Source organism: Botryllus schlosseri, chromosome 4, assembly GCF_051294905.1.
Source record: "Botryllus schlosseri isolate E-star chromosome 4, Bs_hap1, whole genome shotgun sequence".
Lineage (NCBI taxonomy): Eukaryota > Metazoa > Chordata > Ascidiacea > Stolidobranchia > Styelidae > Botryllus > Botryllus schlosseri.
Window position 1 is genome coordinate 30,377,226 of NC_137239.1, and position 18,902 is coordinate 30,396,127.

General features: G+C 39.5%; 1 long non-coding RNA gene across 1 annotated transcript; it reads left to right on the forward strand.

The window, feature by feature from the left end:
- The first annotated feature begins 1,038 nt into the window (after window positions 1–1,038).
- Window positions 1,039–2,361, forward strand: LOC145437833 (uncharacterized). The gene is made up of 2 exons (XR_013914748.1): window positions 1,039–1,278; window positions 2,124–2,361. It is a non-coding gene; the product is annotated as an uncharacterized LOC145437833 (long non-coding RNA).
- Window positions 2,362–18,902: the final 16,541 nt, after the last annotated feature.

An 18,902-nucleotide genomic window follows, 5' to 3' on the forward strand; every position in this document is an offset into this window, starting at 1 on the left:
TGGGCGTGCTAGCTGGGATGCTGCTTTATTTGCCAATTCCCAAATCTCAATTCTCCCTGCTTGGCGCTCATGCATTACTGGGATGGCATGGAGGGGTGGTGCATGACTTAGAAAGCCGTAAAGGCTATATCTGCACTTCCTTGTCAAGCGGCATATGCACATCATGCACTCATGGTATGCATGTGCGCAGATCGTGTGTATGTGTATCATGAGTCGGTGTATGTGCCGGAAAAACATCAAGGACAAAAATAAACTACGTCCTTTCCATCTCAAATCTCAATTGTTAATTTTTACCAATGAAACGTCACATCCTGTTAGTGTGTGATACTATACAAATTAAACATGGAACGGCAACGACCGATTTTGAAACTTCGTTCTGCTTCGTTGAGGCTGGAGTGGAGAATTGCATTGCGTAAGCGACTGCAGGATTACCGGCAATCCAAAAGTTATCTTCCCGAGCGCGAAAATTACTGAATGTGGTCTTGATCGAAAGCTACTGTTGCAACAATTCCGAAAATATAAATTAAAATATAGATCAGGCACTGATCCACCTAGAATCTGTCCTCCAAGTCTGAAATATCGGCATTGTTGAGAACAATCGGGTAACCGCAACACAATGGCCGTAACAGTGACCCGTTGCGACTCTCCGATTGTTCGGATATGAGGCCTCTGGGACGAACACAAATTAAGATATGATCATATGAAGTTGTTCAACTTGAAATTTTAAAAGGGTTAGGATGCTGGTGCGGAGCAGTGAAACCACGTTTGATCGTAGTGCAACAGCGCTTGATGTTTTACAGTGGTTAGTTAAAGGTCAACTGCATGATCAAAAAGACTTTCCCTTATTTCGTACATTATGTGGTTAGGAACATGGATAAAATAATAAAAATTGCGAATACTCAATAGTTTGGTCGTAATTTAATTTACAAATAGAAAAGCCATAAAACAGAAACGAAATCATTCAACCATGAAATGACGTCATGTAACTGACACGACAAGTCCTGGTAAACAAAAAGTTATACCTTGTGGTCATCAGTTTTGGGATTGATTATACACTTTTTTCTGTGGATTTGGGTCTTTCAGTGTGGTCATGAAAGCTGTTAAGAAGATCAGACATCGAGGTAGATGTCATGTAGCGTATGGTTGATACTCTCACACGTACTGCCGGTTCTCACTTCATATTCTTGCAACAAAAAAATTATGGAAAGAAGATGTCAGAGGAATGCTATAAACCTACTAAGGGTGGAGATCAAAATTCCCGCTAAGCGGCTGGAATCGGTAAGTGGAAATGTATTGTGTCTGCCAGTATTGTAAGAGTGTAACTTACCGTTTCTTCTTGTACTTATATTGTTTGCACTCGAGTACATGTGGAAACAATTATGCCTTCAAAAACTATATAGTATAAGTGTAGTAGTCTGAAATAAATCAACTTCACTAATTGAAAAAGTAGAGGCTTTACTTACTGAAAATGGAGTCTATGACCACTGACCAGCCTACTTCAGAACGGTAACGTGGCTAACCAGCTTTTTATGAAAAAGGTATTCGTATTAGTCATTTTATTTACTGAATGGGGAGTGTCAGATATCCCTGACTGAACACCTCTGGTAGTCATTACTAGCACTATATCGATTTAGGCTTTATCTTCGAAAACAAGTCTTCCAGGAAGAACAAAAGGTGGTACACGGAAGAGATACACGTTTTCAAACTCAAAATCATTCACTAATGAAGCTGTTTGAGCCGGAAAGCCTACATGTCATGTCGGCAGCAAAAGTATAAGAGGATAATATCGATGATCCATTAAGATATCGTAATCTGTGAAGTTGTAGGCATACCTCTCAATATGTTGACATCTCAGTAGAGATGAAAAGGTACCACTATCACCATAACAGTTTAAATGTTAGGTGCTGTGTAAGGTACTGGGTAATATTATAACTGTTCAAAACACAAAACAACCCTTATCAGATTTCATATGCATTTTTGTAGGATGCAGTTGGCAATCCTTCATTCTAATGAATCATGAAAATACAACATTTGGTACACTGCCTTCAATCTGACAACATTTGGTATACTGCCTTCAATCTGACTGTTACCAAAACTTTGTAATATTCTTTTACCTGTTCTAGATTACTTCAATGAAAAAGTTGAAGCACTCATCAAAACAAGACCAGGAACGGCGGAGTTGACCGATTCTATTGAGATTGTTCATCCTCATTTGACTACTGACATCTTCAAAATTAGCTGGGACGAAGCTATTGCCAAACACAAAACCTGATATATTTCTCTCCCTGACACAGTAGTGGTCCGGATGGATTAGTTATGTTGCATTTATTATTTTCAATAAAACTATTCATTGACAAGGAAGCATTGCAAAATTGAAATCTCTTGAAAGTAGTCGATGAGAATTGTGATCAGGTGGCGGTAACAACGCGTGCAGTAAGGATTCTTCGTTTCGTTGTTTTTACGTGGGATCCACAAGGCCAGCGAACAAAATTTCTCTACGCAGTGTTTAGCAGCTTCCTGAAAAGTGTAATTGTTGTGTTTGGAAATTATTTGGCAGCTGACTCGACGTTTCATCTGAAGTAGACTCATTCACTCCTGCATCGAATGAGGTGTAATAATTCTGTGGCCATATTCCTGTTGATATCCACAGTAAGTCATGTCCAATGCATCAACATCAGGACACACTGATTGAAATGCTGTGATGCATTCTTCTGTCAGTTACTCGGGGGGACCTTCTTGCTGCATAAACTCTCCCTAATATTTATCATAAGCTGACAACCTCCATACTGACACCTGTAATTGATAATACCAAGATTCCTAACTGTAAAGAGGTGATGCACTAACTCACAAATACCACTATAGACAAGCGGCTTACGTTGAACAAGCTATAGACTGATCATACTATTGATTACTAACCTGCTTCGGTTAGTCTTAGTAATGTATAATCACACACAAACGACCTATCGTTACACGAAGCTGCTAAGGGTTCCACTGATGTTGGATGGAGCGAATCAACACCAGAAACGCGTCTGCATTTCCACATTATTTTCGTAGGTAAGTGCAAAAGATATACTTACATTCGACATCTGAGAACTCAGACTCATTTTCAATATCACTTGACGAATCCGTTACAAGCAAAACCTCCGCCATCAACTAAAATAATCGCCCTGCGATTGGGAGTACACAAACATCTGCGGTGGTGAGAAGAGATGTCATGTACCTGACGTCACAATGCACATTCTGCTTTTTCTGTAAACAACCCAATATTGAGACTTTCAGTCCAAATTACGGCAATTTCCGATTAGTTTGAAATACGTAAAGTCGGCAATTTCGGTATAAAAAATAATTCTGAACACGATTCCGCAAAATTGTCTATGGAGATGCAGCTGACCTTTAATTCAAAGCTACTTGATTCGACACCATATTTATGCTCGTGTCTGAAACTTTATCTGACTATTGGTGTTTCAATTGCGAGCTGTGTGAGGATTTTCTCAAAGCCCAAACTGATTAAGTCTTATTTACGTTCCACCATGAATGATGGTCGACTATCAGCTCTATGCATTCTGTCTATAGAAAGAGACTATACGTTCAAAAACTTGAATTCGAGTTATCGCTGAATTTGCTTTGGGACGGCTATTGATTTTCTATTTGCACAATACATTCGTTTGCTATTTATTGTCTTTATTATTTTTGTCCTGATTAACGTTGTGACGGTGAGGCTGAGACGCGGCATATTATTTGTAATTATTTGCAAGATTGCTTGAGCCTGAATCTATGTCGAAATTTGCTGCGGTCTACTTAGGGGAGGATGCATTTCAAGCGAGAGCCAAGGGCGGCAGAACATGTGATGAGAGGTGCAGCTCTATGCTAAGTTATCTTAAATCAAGAGAATTGGTGGTTGTGCAAGAAAAATTTCCAATTCCTCCGTTGTATGTATTAGCATATTTTTCTGAATTTCAAGTTAGAATCGGATTTGGATTGGATACGGACTTGAATATACAAAAGTTCTGGATTAGGATTTGGATTAGAATTTGAAGCTTCGGATTTGGATTGGATTTGGCAATAGAAATTCCAAATCCGCTCATCTCTGCCCCATACTATGATTCCACATTGCAGGAGAGAGTGAAATAGAGATATTAGATGTAGATGGTTCTGATCTAGAAACCAAAGATTGTAGATGGGCCAGTTCTTCCCACACACCGAGCTAGTTTTGATATTGTGCATTCAATATGCTGCTTCCAAGACTTTGACATCAATGGTGACGCCGATAATATTGCCGAGTCACATATGGAGATTTCTTTACGATTGATATTCACAGTGAAATTATGATTGGCATTATATGAAACGGGCGTCTCGTTCTTATCTGCATACAAATTTAGTTTGTTTGCTTGCAGCCATCTCGAGACTTTTAGAGTTCCCTATTTACAGATGCATGCAAATCATAGACAGCGCTGGAGGTCATAAAGAGGTGAGTATCATCAGCAAATAGGGTTGTGCGAAATAAAGATGCATTAGCAATGTCGTTTATATAAATGGAGAAAAAGTCGGTCCAAGGACTGAGCCTTGTGGCACTCCACAAGTTATGTCTCTGGTAGTCGCTCCTAATGTCCCCAGTTTTCAAAATTGTTTACGGTTTGCCAGGTAGCTTTCAAGTGGAGTGGCTGCAACATCGTGATTGCACAGTGTTCTAGCTTGTATCTAAGACTCTGTGGTTAACCGTGTCGAAAGCTTTACGTAGGTCGAAAAAAATGCTACAGCTATACTTTTTTCTTGCTCGATGATTTTATAATAGTTTGTTACAATTGATAGTATAGCACGGTTAGTGTTGTGGTTCGATCTGCCCCAGAAGTTGCATCGATCACGATATGGTGTTTATTTTGACGAAAGGCGGCTGAAAAAAATTTTGCTTTGGCGTCAGATGACCCCCCTATTTGAGAATCAATGCACTAAAATGTATCGGTGATGGAACTAGAACTAGAACTGCTCAATTTTCAATACTCGAAACTATACCTATAACGAAAACTACCCGATTGACAAAATCCGCAATTAGAACTATAGAACTATCCGATTTTCAAAATCCGCAACTAGCACTAGAACTACAACTACAACTACTCGAAACACCGTTAGTTGGTTGACCATCAAGTAACTAAATGGGTAGTTTGTATAAGTCTGCCTGATTAGCTATACTGGTCCCTTCGAGCTTTTTCCAGTTTGAAAACTTTTCTTAAACTTATGCAAGGAACATTGTTATAATAATGTGCATAAAGTCATTTAGCGTGCCATGAAATGTCATCTTGCGTGACAGGGCTAGCCGATCCCGGGCGTAATTTATATTATTAATGAAGTCGATATAACATGGTTTAATAAGTCGGGAATATGACATAAGCACGCAGTCATTCGGCTGAGGCGGCGAGAGGTCGAATTCGGAAAACCTGCCTGCGAAATTACCAAAACAACAGGACGATTTTGCCAAGCTACACAAGCCAAGCTGTAACATCCCATACATTTTGGTATCTTAATAGAAAGACGTGTCTATGGGGTAGTGTGATTAACAAGAGTTAATAATGTTTGTTGTTTAACCATTGTTTTAAATAATTACGTGGGATGAATACAGGGTTGTAATGACTCGAGTCATGACTCGACTCGAGTCAGACTCGAGTCACGATTTTCGGATGACTCGACTCGACTCGAGTCATTTTCTCAAAATACGGAAATGACTCGACTCGACTCGAGTCAATCTGTGTATTGACTCGACTTGGACTCGAGTCATTGCGCATGACTCGAAGCAAGTCATTGACTCGAGATTCAGACGGCGAAGACCGACATTTCATTGTAATTTCGAAGCCAACACACTATTGGGATTTCGTTTGTTGGTACTGGTGCTTGAAAATGCGACCAGAAACTGCTAAAAGTGAGGAAAATTGATATATTATAAATGCGAACCATTCAATATCACCAAACAGAGTTAAAAAAGTGGGTTTAGGAAGACTTTAACTGGAATCTGAGCAGTCAACACAATGACTCGGACTCGATCCCCTGCTCGCTGACTTGGACTCGGACTTGACTCGGTGGGAATTGAAAATGACTCGACTTGACTCGAGTCAAAAAGATAAAAGTGAGATAGACTTGTGACTCGGCGCCTCGTGACTTGGTTACAACCCTGGATGAATATTATATTTGTACTTTAACTCTAAATTCTTAATTGCTTGATAGTAATTCATCCACCAAGAAGCGTTTGTCAACCACGTCATTCTCTTGCTTTCAATTTATAAATTATTAGAAATTAAGACAAAGCCGGATACAGTGCAAAATTTTGACTTAGCTTGCTGACGTATTTCCTGCCTGTCATTCTCAGAAAATAGTTGCTCATCTGTGATGTAGGGGTTTCCAAGTCAAGGTTAAGAACCGTACAGATTTTCATTCTACTAGTCAACATATCAATGTTTATTCTATCGGAAATATCAGATATCGAATAGACATTTAAATCTGACGGGCTTTCGAGTTTGAAATGGGAGCGAAGTCTGCATATTGACGAACATTGATCACAGCATGTTTCGACAGAAATTCCATTAACCAAGAATGTATCAGTTTCTCAAACAGTATCGCAAAGCTTGATAGTACGGATATGGATCTATAATTGTCAGTAGAGTATATAGTGCCTGTTTTATGCACTGGAGATAATGTTGTTATTCTGGAGCACTCAGGAACACAATCTATTTTGAAGCACATATTGAAGAAGCAATATGAAGGTAAAGCAAGATAAAGCAAAATAAAGCAAGATGTAAAGGTTTTCTTACTGCTCGCGTGATGACTTTAAGGAGGTCATTGGGAATTAGATCATGTCCTGTTGCTTTTCCAGATTTAGTATGTTTCAAGTAGGCCTATGGTTCAAAAAGTGATTGTCTGAATGTAGTAGGTTTAGTGAGTGAACTTCATGTTACTCATCTTGTTGCTTTGTAGAGCTGGTGTGTCGTCGTTCATCCTCATAAGAACTTGACCATTAATGGTCCACAGAGAAGCATATCCTAGGGATGGTGTGAACCTCTGAAAGGCTCAAGCTCGTGTGAACGCAAACCTTTTTGAAAGGTTCCGTATGAACGCGAACGGGAACCTCGTGACGTCACGTGACGTCATTTTTCGAAGTGCAATCATACATTTGTGAAGTGATAGCTTTTCAATATAAACGATACCTATTAGCGACGACTCGGGCCACATAATACCACAATGCTGAAGTACATATTGATGTCTTAAACGTCGCCAAATGTATCAACGGGGGGAAGCAAATGGTATAATAATCCCACAAAAGCAATATCTTCAGTCGCTTTGCCAACAATTTCGACGAGGACTCGCAAGGGAATATAAGCTTACGACCTAGTGGTCTAGGCCAGACCGGACAATGTATTTGGTGTCTGAGTATTACTACGTTGATATTGAGCAGAGTGTAAAATGGCATTTTATACTTGTTACCGATATCTTCCCATTGACAAGTTAAACAGCAGTGGCCAACACTCCAATCGCATGGAGTTTTTTTTATAATACAATAAAAATATAGTTAATACTGACCTCGTACCCCTCATGCCAGATTTGTCACATCAGAAAACGACACCAATTTCATTGATTGGTTGAATAAGCATCCTTCGCTGACTATCTACATAAGTGTGTTTCGGTCTTGATGTTGTGCGATTGCGGATTAAGCTCACAGCGGAGAGTCACTAAATATTCACAAACGGAATGCTGGATATTTCAAGCAAACTTTTGTATCAACGCAAGTAAATTGTTTGAGATTGTAAAGGTGCATGATCGTTTAGTGTTGATTTTTTTATGTTGCCAGTGCATTGTATAGAGTGGCCTGCAGTTGAAATGCAATACATTTCAATCAAAGATGTTTGCAGAACCTACCAAGGTTAGTTTGTAAACTTGAACCTCTAAATTTCTGAGGTTCACACACAGAACGCGAACGTGAACCTCACGTTCACACCATCCCTAAATTACCCAAGGTCTTTCTTCAGGTTTATTGCATCAAAGAGTAAGTTTCGTTTTTTTTTTCTGTGAGATTCTCAACAATGAAAGCATTTGGTGCATGAGGGATATCTGCAGCTGGCCGGAGCTTGGAGCGGGATTCATAAAATCTGTTTCCAATTTTGCACAAAGTCAATTCAGTAATGATTGTTAGAGGCTTCTCTTTTGGGTCGCTCGATTTAAATTTTCTGTGTGAAAAGCCGATACGCAGTTACTGTCATCCAATAAGGTGATTCTTGATATGACCTCCATAACCAGTGAATCTGTGTCCTCTGATAAGCACACAGGAATACCTTGAAGTTCTAGCAGGTTCAATCTTGCCTGTCCGCGCATCTCTTAAGTTCTCCCCAGGGTTGTGGTGTTTTATCCAAGCTGTTTATCGAAGTCATGGAGCTTAACAGCAATGAACTCCTGACTTTCTTCGACGTCCAGATAACGCATAAATTCCTTGATAATGTAGCCGTATTTTAAACATGTCATAATAGTGTTATGGAAGTGCACAAGGATTCAAATGTGTTGGATGTCCTTGCTTCAAGAACTCTGTACACTCCTTGCTTCAAATGATCAATATTGAAGCCATTATTTGGTCCCGCTGCTGAATTCGATAACATCGCGAAGATCGAAAGACGGATACAGCGCCGACTATTCAGCCTCAAGAAAAACGGCTCCATAACACCTGAGGTCTACGCCTCCATCAGACCGGTCGGGGCAAAGAGGCCACGTAAGTACGGACTGTCAAAAACTCATAAAACCAACGTGCCCGTTCGACCAATTCTTTCTATGATTGTATCGGCGCAGCACAAGCTCGCGAAGTGGCTTATCGGTATTTCGGAACCAGTGCGTTCCATGTATGATTCGCATTGTGTCGCTGATTCGTTTACATTCGCGCACGAGATGAAAACCACCGACCTTCCAAACTCGAATATGTTTCTCGGTTCTTATTATAGCGTTAGCCTCTTCACGAACGTGCCGCTGAAGGAGACCATTGGTATTTGTGCGGACGCGCTATGTGGTGGTGGTGATTTAGCATCACCTTCCTTCTCGCGTAAAGTGTTCGTTGAACTTCTTAATACGGCTACTTGCTCTGATGAGTTGAGTTTTAACGATACCATCTACATGCAAACCAACGGTGTAGCTATGGGTAGCCCTCTTGGCCCGATTTTAGCCAATATATTTGTGGGATTCCATGAAAACAGACTTTTCGCCGCAGATGAAACCAAGCCTCCATTCATGTACCGTCGCTACGTCGACGACACCTTCGTTATCTGTCAAAATGAGACGGAGTTCGATGACTTCTTTGATAACTTGAATTCTCTACACTCATCTTTAAAATTCACATTTGAAAAAGTGTGTGCGAACTCGTTACCATTCTTAGACGTTCTAGTGGAAAAACGGGGTATTAGCCTTGTCACTTCGGTTTACCGGAAGCCAACGTTTACAGGGCATTATATACGCTGGAATTCTTTCAGCCCGAATCGTCGTAAACTAAATTTGATCGGCACGTTGGGGCACAGAGCCTTGATGATTTGTTCGGATGTAAAAGTAAACGCAGAGCTAGAATATATCCGCAAAGTTCTAATCGATAACGGGTACCCCGAACACATCATCAAGAGTTCTGTGGACAGAAAACTCAGTAATTTCAATCCTAACAAATCACAAAACACGAACACACGGTGTGAGGAAAATGTATATATACATTTACCGTGGCTGGGCCCCATCTCTTCCCGGTTTGAAAAGCAATTGATTTCTGCTGTAAATCGCTGTTACGATTTCAAGTGCCACTGTGATTGTCGGTACTTGGGAAGAACAACTCAGCGAACGCATCAAACAACATGTTCCGAGCGTTATTAGATCACGGACATGGGACTCTCGTAAAGACGCAACCGTAACTGATCTGCGATTACTAGAACGTAATCAGGCCATGGCTATGAACTCTGCCATCGGCAAGCATTTGGCTGAGAATGCAACTTGCGCTAAAAACTATCGCGATTAAAGATTTTTTATATTAGGTAGAGGCCGCACTAATTTCCATCTGTCTGCACTGGAATCGATTTATATTAAATTCCACCGACCGCGCTTGTGTCAGCAGAAGGAATTTTTAGTTAATCTAAAAATTGACCACTAGCTGCGCTCGCGGTTTGCCTGTATTTCATGTTTTTTCTATGACGTCATAATTGGTTGTATGCAATGTAGCTAGATGCATGTTTTTGAAATTCTCCATTTGCTGACGATTGGGCTTGAAAAGTGTCAGCTCGAAAAGCTTCGGGTTTTAATATATTTTACTATGAATATATTATTAAAATGTATGTAAAAGTTCTGTACCCCAAAGAGTCTCTTCAACTATGATTTTATCTCACAAAATCCGACATTGCGTGAGATCGACTGCATGATATTTATTGCAGCATTAAGTTAGATGTGGATAGTAGGCCAGAGCTTTTCAACCTTTTTGAGCTTCATTCGCACTTTTTTTGTAAAAAAAATTTCATTCGCGCAAATTAACCGAAAATTGTTATTCAAAAAGAAGATTAAAATACAACATTTATTTGTTCAGATGTGAAACAAATTGGCTACTATGTATCTTATGCTATATCAAGTGTCTCATTAAAAGGCTACTATTTTCGCTCGTTTTGATTTAAACTATTTCACTAAAACCCTTCTCGGCTACGCAAGTTCCCAACCAATGATATATATCATTTTGCTGGGCTTTGTACAAAAACGTGTAATAGTGCTAGGGATGGCTTGAGATAAACTCACGATACTGTGTGTTCTGCTCTTTAGTTCAAGCTAACTTGAGAATTCATAATAGTTTAATAACGTTAAAGAAGCTTTTAAGACTACAACCAAAATCTGAGTTTTTGTGGCATCTCGCGATCCGAGCCTCACCCACGAAAAAGAATTCGTTTTTAGTATTACAGTAGTATGCTACGATTTCACGAACATGTATGACATTCAGAGCGCGCAAACCACAATTCTATCCAACACAGTTCTACAAAATATGTCTGACGCACGTGATTTCAAATTAGGGTGAATTAAACTCCTCATCGTGTCAGAGTTGTACTACTGTCAACTAAGATTTCAAGAACGGGACTATTTCGTGTCGACAACGGAGCATATCCTGTAGCGTACCGCTTCCTGATTACCCGCACTGATCATCAATCATGCTGCTATTTGTTGCCGTTTGCGAACCTATGTGGCAGTCGTCTTTTAGTCTCCTTCGGACGAGCATCGTCGCGTTTTAGTTGTTTTATTAAAAAGGTAATGCTGACGTGTCTACTTTGTCTTACCGAGCCGCGGACCTAGAAGAACGCGCGCCCACGACAGAGCACGCTATAATCCAATCCATATCGAATGGTTTGACCATCCAGCATCGGTCATTTTTTGGCCAAGGTTTTGTCGATGCCCATGTTTTGGCACCGCATTTTACCAGCCGTTTATTGGCCAAAGCTTTACGTCTAAATGTGACCCGACGCAAAAGGGGTTGGCCTCGAAATGAATGAGTCTTATATACCTGAACTCGCTCGTTGCACATCGCCAGTCCCCATACCAGCTCATCCCAACGGTCTTCGACTATGTTTTCCAGAAAACCCAGTTGGACAAATCTTATCATGAATTCTCATGATAAAGCCATATTTTCTGGGTGTCTCGCTCATTGGCTACAGTAGCCTACCCAACTCCGTGACTTCGGATTTGTAAAAACTATCGCAGAATTCTTTGCAATAAATTCAACAAATATTACATACATATTAACAGATAGCTCTGGCACCGTGTCGACCCCAAATTATATCCTTTGCGGACCATACTTTCATAACCCTTGAAGGGGTAAAAATTTGCGTTACAGTAACTTGCAAATGTGAGTCTATAATGATGGTATTTACTGCTATCCTTGTGCCTCGCAGTAATCGATGATTGTTCAGCGAAAGAAAGCAGAAAGTCAATTTAACGTCACTTTTTCAGCCTGTCGCAGGCTCGGCCGGGGTGAAGTGATACACTGTATGTCTGCCACTACACAAGATACCAGACCAGGCTTTTGGTTGCGTAATATTTATAGTGCAAAAATATTAATTCACTATGGCTTGTGAGAGCTACGATTAGTGGTGGGTCGTAAGTTAAACTAGTTTTTACAATTGAATCGCAACAACAAAAGTTTCATTGCCTTTGAATTTTCTATTAGGTTTATTTGAATTATTCCAGGTCAGAAAAATTAACAATTATGATTCACGATTTTCATTCGCACTCATCCGGGATTTTCATTCGCACCGTTCGCACCACCTTCGTCATTCGCACTGCAATTTTTTTCATTCGCACAAGTGCGTACCGTCACACAGGTTGAAAAGCACTGTAGTAGGCTATACTTTACTATAGTTGTATTGTCGTGGCAGTTGGTAATCATTGCATTATTTTGATAATGGAAATGGCCAGTTGGGTGGTTGGTATGGGTTTTTAGTGATGCCTGGCAACTGGCGCCTTGTGCACCAGACCGAAAATTTGATTCGAACAAGACTTCTAAATGATTGGATTTGACAGGAGTGCAAATTCTACAATAGGCGCTGCAGTGAAAGGGCTAGTATGAATTTCTGATAATACAATGTTAACACCATGGTTCCTTGCAGCTTCGATGATATATTGTCTATTAGTTGAGTATCTCGGACATTTTAGCAGGAAATGTTCCGCTGATACAGGCTGTGCTCCGCGCAGTTCACATAATCCATTGTCATGGCATCCGATCCTGTGCAAATGGCCAGTCGCATGTCATATTGAATATCCAAATCCTCCCGTTGCATTGTCGTCAGAAAGGCATGACAATTTCATTACACTTACACTTTCCTCCCTTACGAACATGATATGATCAAACCCTATCATTCTCGAAGGTCAGCCGGATTGCAGTCTATTCTTTAGTAGCCTAAATTGCAGTTTATTCTACTGTTATAGTAAAGTAGACTTGGAGTTGATATATGTTATGTTCGTGCATTTTACGTTGGTATCGTTTGTTTCTTATTTGTCTAGGATTAGTAATTACCGCCAATCTTTATTTCCTCGTGTGTCGTGCTTCGTATTTATACCCTGTGTTGTTGTCTACTGGTCTTTCGTTTAACTGAACTCTGGATCGTGTCGCCTGTCTTAAAGTTATTCTGCTGATAATATACTGATTTCGTATTACAACCTCGTCGTATGAGTTATTGTTCGAACAAGATCAAGAACATGACAATATATAACTGAAAAAAAATCTTGGTCCCCCGAAAAAAGCTCATGGCCTACAGGTTGGGATCTCCCGATTTAAATAGATCAGTACACTGGGATCCGAGATAATTACGAAGCCATTGCATTTACTGCAAGAAACGATACGAATCAATCAAGCGATTATAACCAGGCCCTGGAACCATTCGATATGAGTACCTTGCAATGCGCAATAAAAAAAATCTTTTTAACTGTCGGCATAAAGCGATAACATGAAATTAGCATATCAGGTCGTTTCTCCAGACCGACACACTATGACTAATTATTGCTCATGCCTACACTACGTAGGTGTTTGTGAAGAGAGAGCACCGGGAAACGTGAAACGGATCGGACACGGGACATCTTTCGGAGAATTCGCTTGAATTAGCATGTTTTCAAAAAATGGTAATAATGGTAACGTTTTAAATTCTCTCACGACCATTTCCTCAAATAGCTGGTTCGTGGTACAGAACTTGAATATAGCTTTCAATACAACATCCACTGTAGCAGTATATTTATTAAACTCGAAGACTTTTCGGGTGCCTCTTTTCAAGAGTTATCGGCACACTAAAGGGATTTAAACAGATTTAAAAGCAAAACCAAAAAGGCAAAGTATGACGCAACAATCAAAATCACACGACGAAACGCTTGTTACCCAACTCTCGAAAAGATGTACTTCCTGCCTTTGATGCAAGTAATGTTGTTTACCAATACAAGTGCCACTGTGATAGTAGGTATGTAGGACGTACATCTCAAAGATTGTTTGAGCGTGTTAAGCAGCATATCCCAAAATTGATTCGGTCAAAGACATGCGCAAATGATCGCACGGAGCTCGCACGTCAGTGCAAATTGGCTGCAAAAACAGACTGCTATGATGATTACCAAGCATATGCTTCGTCAATCGGTCAGCATCTGAGCGAAAACCTTGCCTGTGCACAGCACTATGATGACAATATGTTCACTGTCATTGCGCGTGGTAGGTCTGTGTTTCATTTAAAAGTGTTGGAGTCTACTATTATTCAGTTGAGCAAACCTATTTTATGCAGACAGAAAGATTTCCTCTATAACCTACAAATTTCTCATTAGTGCGTGTTTTTCCGTGCGTGTAATTGTTTATTTACAAATTGTGCTGCTACTATAGTACCGTATGTCCGTATACTTCGTAATTTGTTATTATTGCCATTGATACGATGCGAATTTCATGGTCTGTGATTTTGATTGTTGCGTCTTACTTTGCCTTTTTGGTTTTGCTTTTAAATCTGTTTAAATCCCTTTAGTGTGCCGATAACTCTTGAAAAGAGGCACCCGAAAAGTCTTCGAGTTTAATAAATATACTGCTACAATGGATGTTGTATTGAAAGCTATTTCCTCAAATTGAATCCAATTCACGCAGATATGCCGCAATAAATTTGCTGAAAAGCAAATTCTGGACGATATTCAAATTGATAGAGAGCAATAATGATCCTACATGTAATCTGCGGAAATGTACTAAAATGCTATCGTTTGACACATCTTTCTGCCAATTACACGTTTTTATGGTCGCATACTTCACCAGACAAATGCAAGAATGCAATGAAGAAGGCTAGTCTATATATTCAAGTGAGGTATAGTTTGAGAAACATGTTTTGGATTTCATATTCCATACCGACATCAAAATGATTTACAGATAACTCACAGCGGATGTTAGAGGTCCTTGGATGTCCCAGAACTGGAGTGGACAGTAGTTTCAGTAGATTGACCTGATATGAATGGATGAAGTGTTTACGAGGCCGAAGTGCAGATTTACTACATCCATTCACCTATAGACAAGGAATAAATTACGGTTATTGTAACCTCAGCGTAGAGCTGTGATTACCAATCTGTGTGCCGTCAGACAAACGTCGCCTAGCGAATCTTTAATTTAATTAAAATAAGGCGTGCAGACAAGCAGAGTCGACTTGAAAGCACTCTATCTGTTTAATTACACGGGGCAACAAAAATATATTTTTTTTTCAAAAATCATGATAAGTTAGGGTTGCCATCCGTCCGGAATTTCCCGGACATGTCTGGAATTTTACTGCTAAAACTGCGTCCGGGAGGAATATCTAAAATATGCCTAAATGTCCGGAATTTTGAAGTAAGCTCATAATTTTTTTCCGAAATCAACACATACAATATTAATTTTGGGCAGATTTATGCTACATGAAATTTTTCTTCGCGCTGCGGACGATTTAGTATCGCGTTTATTGGTTTTAATATGGGGACTACCACACTCGCAATTTTTTTTTAAATATATAAAAATAACATTTAGTTACAGAAATGAGTCTAATTGTTATCGCGATTACAGGATAACGGTATATTGATATAGTCGGTTTAGGCCGTTTGGACATGACTTAACGTTGTACAATTACCCTCCTTGTATTTTCGAAGTCATCATCCTCCACCAGATATGCCGCTAACTCTGATCATGTTTGTGGAGAGAGGATCAGATAATATGGTAATATATGGAAGAACCAATTATTGAAATAATTCATTCAAATCATTTAACGACCAGATGCATATAGAAACCAGATGCATATAGTAATAAGCCCCAGAAGTTGCATCGATTACGATATGGGATCAAGATCAGTGTTTATTTGGGCGAGAGGGGGCTGAAAAAATTGGTTTCGGCCCTGGTTACAACACACAACCACGTACTCCTGAGCCAAATCGTGACCACCTTCAGTCGATAAACAAAGCTTTGCTGGTATGACGTCATACTGATCAACAATGTTCTCGTACCTCATTTTGAAGTCCGGTAATGGGCGCTAAAAAGCGTCCTGAATTTGGATTACAAAAATATGTTAACCCTATGATATGTGAGATCGATTCAGGGGTATATCAGGGGCCCTGAATCCAATATGGCATTACTTTAGCTGAATCGGCTCTATTTTTTGCGATATTGCCTCTTCGTACATATGCCATGAAAAGTAATATGTTTGTGGGTAACATAGGTTAACTCGCGCTTGAGGAGGTGAATATGGGCTTAGATTAGTCTATATAATCTTCCATGAAGTATCAACATGTGCTGTGCGTTGTAGTGCACTGATAAAGCAATAATTAGGTTTATCATGAAAAATTATCATTAAGAGACTAATTTTCCGACAGATTACGTCAATTAACACCCCCTCATTCAAGCTACAGAAAGAGTCAAATGACACTTATCTCGTCACCGATGATTCGTGGGATCTAATTTAACACTCTTTCCGATGCTTCTTAATATTAGACACCGTCCCTTGCTATCATTTTCAGAAATTTCAATTCATGGATGTTTCAACAAGTATGTTAAAAATTGAGTGATAGCTAGTCAGAGAAAGTGTCAGAATGGCCTAGATTTGTTTTGCTACATATGTTAAGAGAAAACTTTGAAAATGAAGCAGTTCAATATGTGAAATGTCATCAAGTACACTTACACTTTGGTATGACGTTGAGAGATCAAGATAAACGCCTGACACCACAAACGGTCCGCCTGCATTAAGCTGAAACTTCGCGCTTAATAGACTCAAGATCTGCAGTTTGTCATAGCACTTCCTCAACATTGATTCTATTCATCGCTAAATTATTCAATTTCTCATTTTCTTCGGGGATATTTCCTGATTACTTGAAGATTGCACGTGTGATACCTGTATTTAAATGTGGGGACAAAACCAACGCAAGCAACTATCGACCCATTTCGATATTGTCACCGTTTGCCACTCTGCTTGAGAAAATATTATTTGAGAGACTTAACAGTTATCTCAATAAAATTAATCTCTTAAACTCAAATCAATATGGTTTTAGAAATTACCACACAACCTCTCAAGCTATATTACAGGTTACCTCAAGGATATATGAGCTCATTGACTCTAAAAATGTTGCCACTGGTGTGTTTTTAGATCTGAAAAGGGCATTCGACTGTGTCAATCATTCCAAACTAGTTGATAAACTTGAATTCTACGGTATACGTGGACTTGCAAAAATGTATTTCGAATCTTACTTAAATAATAGGAAACAATTTGTTCATATTGGAACAACGCGTTCACAATTACTACCCATACAGACTGGTGTACCGCAGGGATCAGTTCTCGGGCCCCTGCTGTTCATAATTTACATCAATGATATTGGTCATTTATTCGACAATAACATCACACTGTTTGCTGATGACACCAGCCTAGTTATACCCGGTAAAAATTTATCTGATACATTTGACAACATTAACACTAAGCTATCGACAGTGTCAAAATGCATGGCATCTAACCAACTTCAGCTCAATGCCTCCAAAACCAAAACCCTCGTGTTTCATACACAAGTCAATCGCAGTGGAATTATAGTAAATAACGCACATCTTGATACACATAAAACTGTTAGATATCTTGGCATCATCATTGATGATAAACTCGGATGGTCTGATCATATCAACAATATAAAAACTAAAATCTCGCGTGGTGTCGGGGCTCTCTATCGCCTTAAAAATTTAATTCCTCATCAAACTCTCAGATCAGTCTACTATGCCTTAATTCACTGCTATCTTATTTATGGGATCCTAGTTTGGGGACCTGATGCGAAAAAACATCTGCAGAAATTGCAAGTCTTGCAAAACCGAGCCATACGAATTCTCTGTCGGAAATCTAGATATGAGAATTGTAATAGCATGTATCGTAGCGTTGGAATATTGAAAGTGGAAGACGTTTTCAAATTTGAGGTAATGAAATTCATGCATAGCTATCATCAGGGTGAACTGCCACTATATTTTGATAATCTGTTCAAGATACCTTCAGATACCCACCAACATCATACCAGATTTTCTTCTAACTTGTCTCTGTCTGTGCAACACCACTCTACCAGTCTAGTACAAAATTCAATCAGTTTTATTGGTGTCAATGTTTGGAATAAGCTGCCACCTAATCTCCGCAATTTAGACTCTTGTGCTTTTAAAAAACAATGTTTTCATTCTCTTATCTCTAACTACCGCTAAATTGTATTTGTGTTGTATTTCAAATTGGTCCGTGATACTGTGTCTTATTTTCCCTATCGTTCGCTGGTTTATTTTAATTTAATTTAAGTTTATATTTTCTCATTAGTTATCGACTGTGAAAATTGCTCCTGTCCCGGGTGGCTCGGCTCTGAAGACTATGTCATATCGAGCCTCCCGTCTACCTTGCATGTCGCATTTCACTGTCACATTTTTGTAGTGTTATGTTGATATGTAATGTATACGAATAAAGATTCTCTCTCTCTCTCTCTCTCTCTATATATATATATATATATTACAGCCAATTACCCACTCCCCTGAAATTCCAGTTGCAGCTTTACGTCCCTGCCAGATCTGATTTCGAATAATGCTACGATATAGGATGTAGTGGAAGATGTAGATGGCAATGATATATATGCTATAGAAAGTCCATTAGCACCGACTCCTCAATATTGTTACGAATAATGAGGGAACCAACGTCTTTTACTCGAGATCAGATAAGCAACGGAGGTCTTGATTTGTGTTGAAACTACAAAAAAAAGAAACTGTGGGAATAACGTGGATGCGATGTTCACGAAGTTCTTGGATCAAGGATAAGCATGGACATAAAACGTCAGTATCATCGCTTCCCCGCAAACCCGGGAAATATGAGATATCAATGACATTTTCGAACTCAGCGTCCCCGTTCACCCTAAAATGA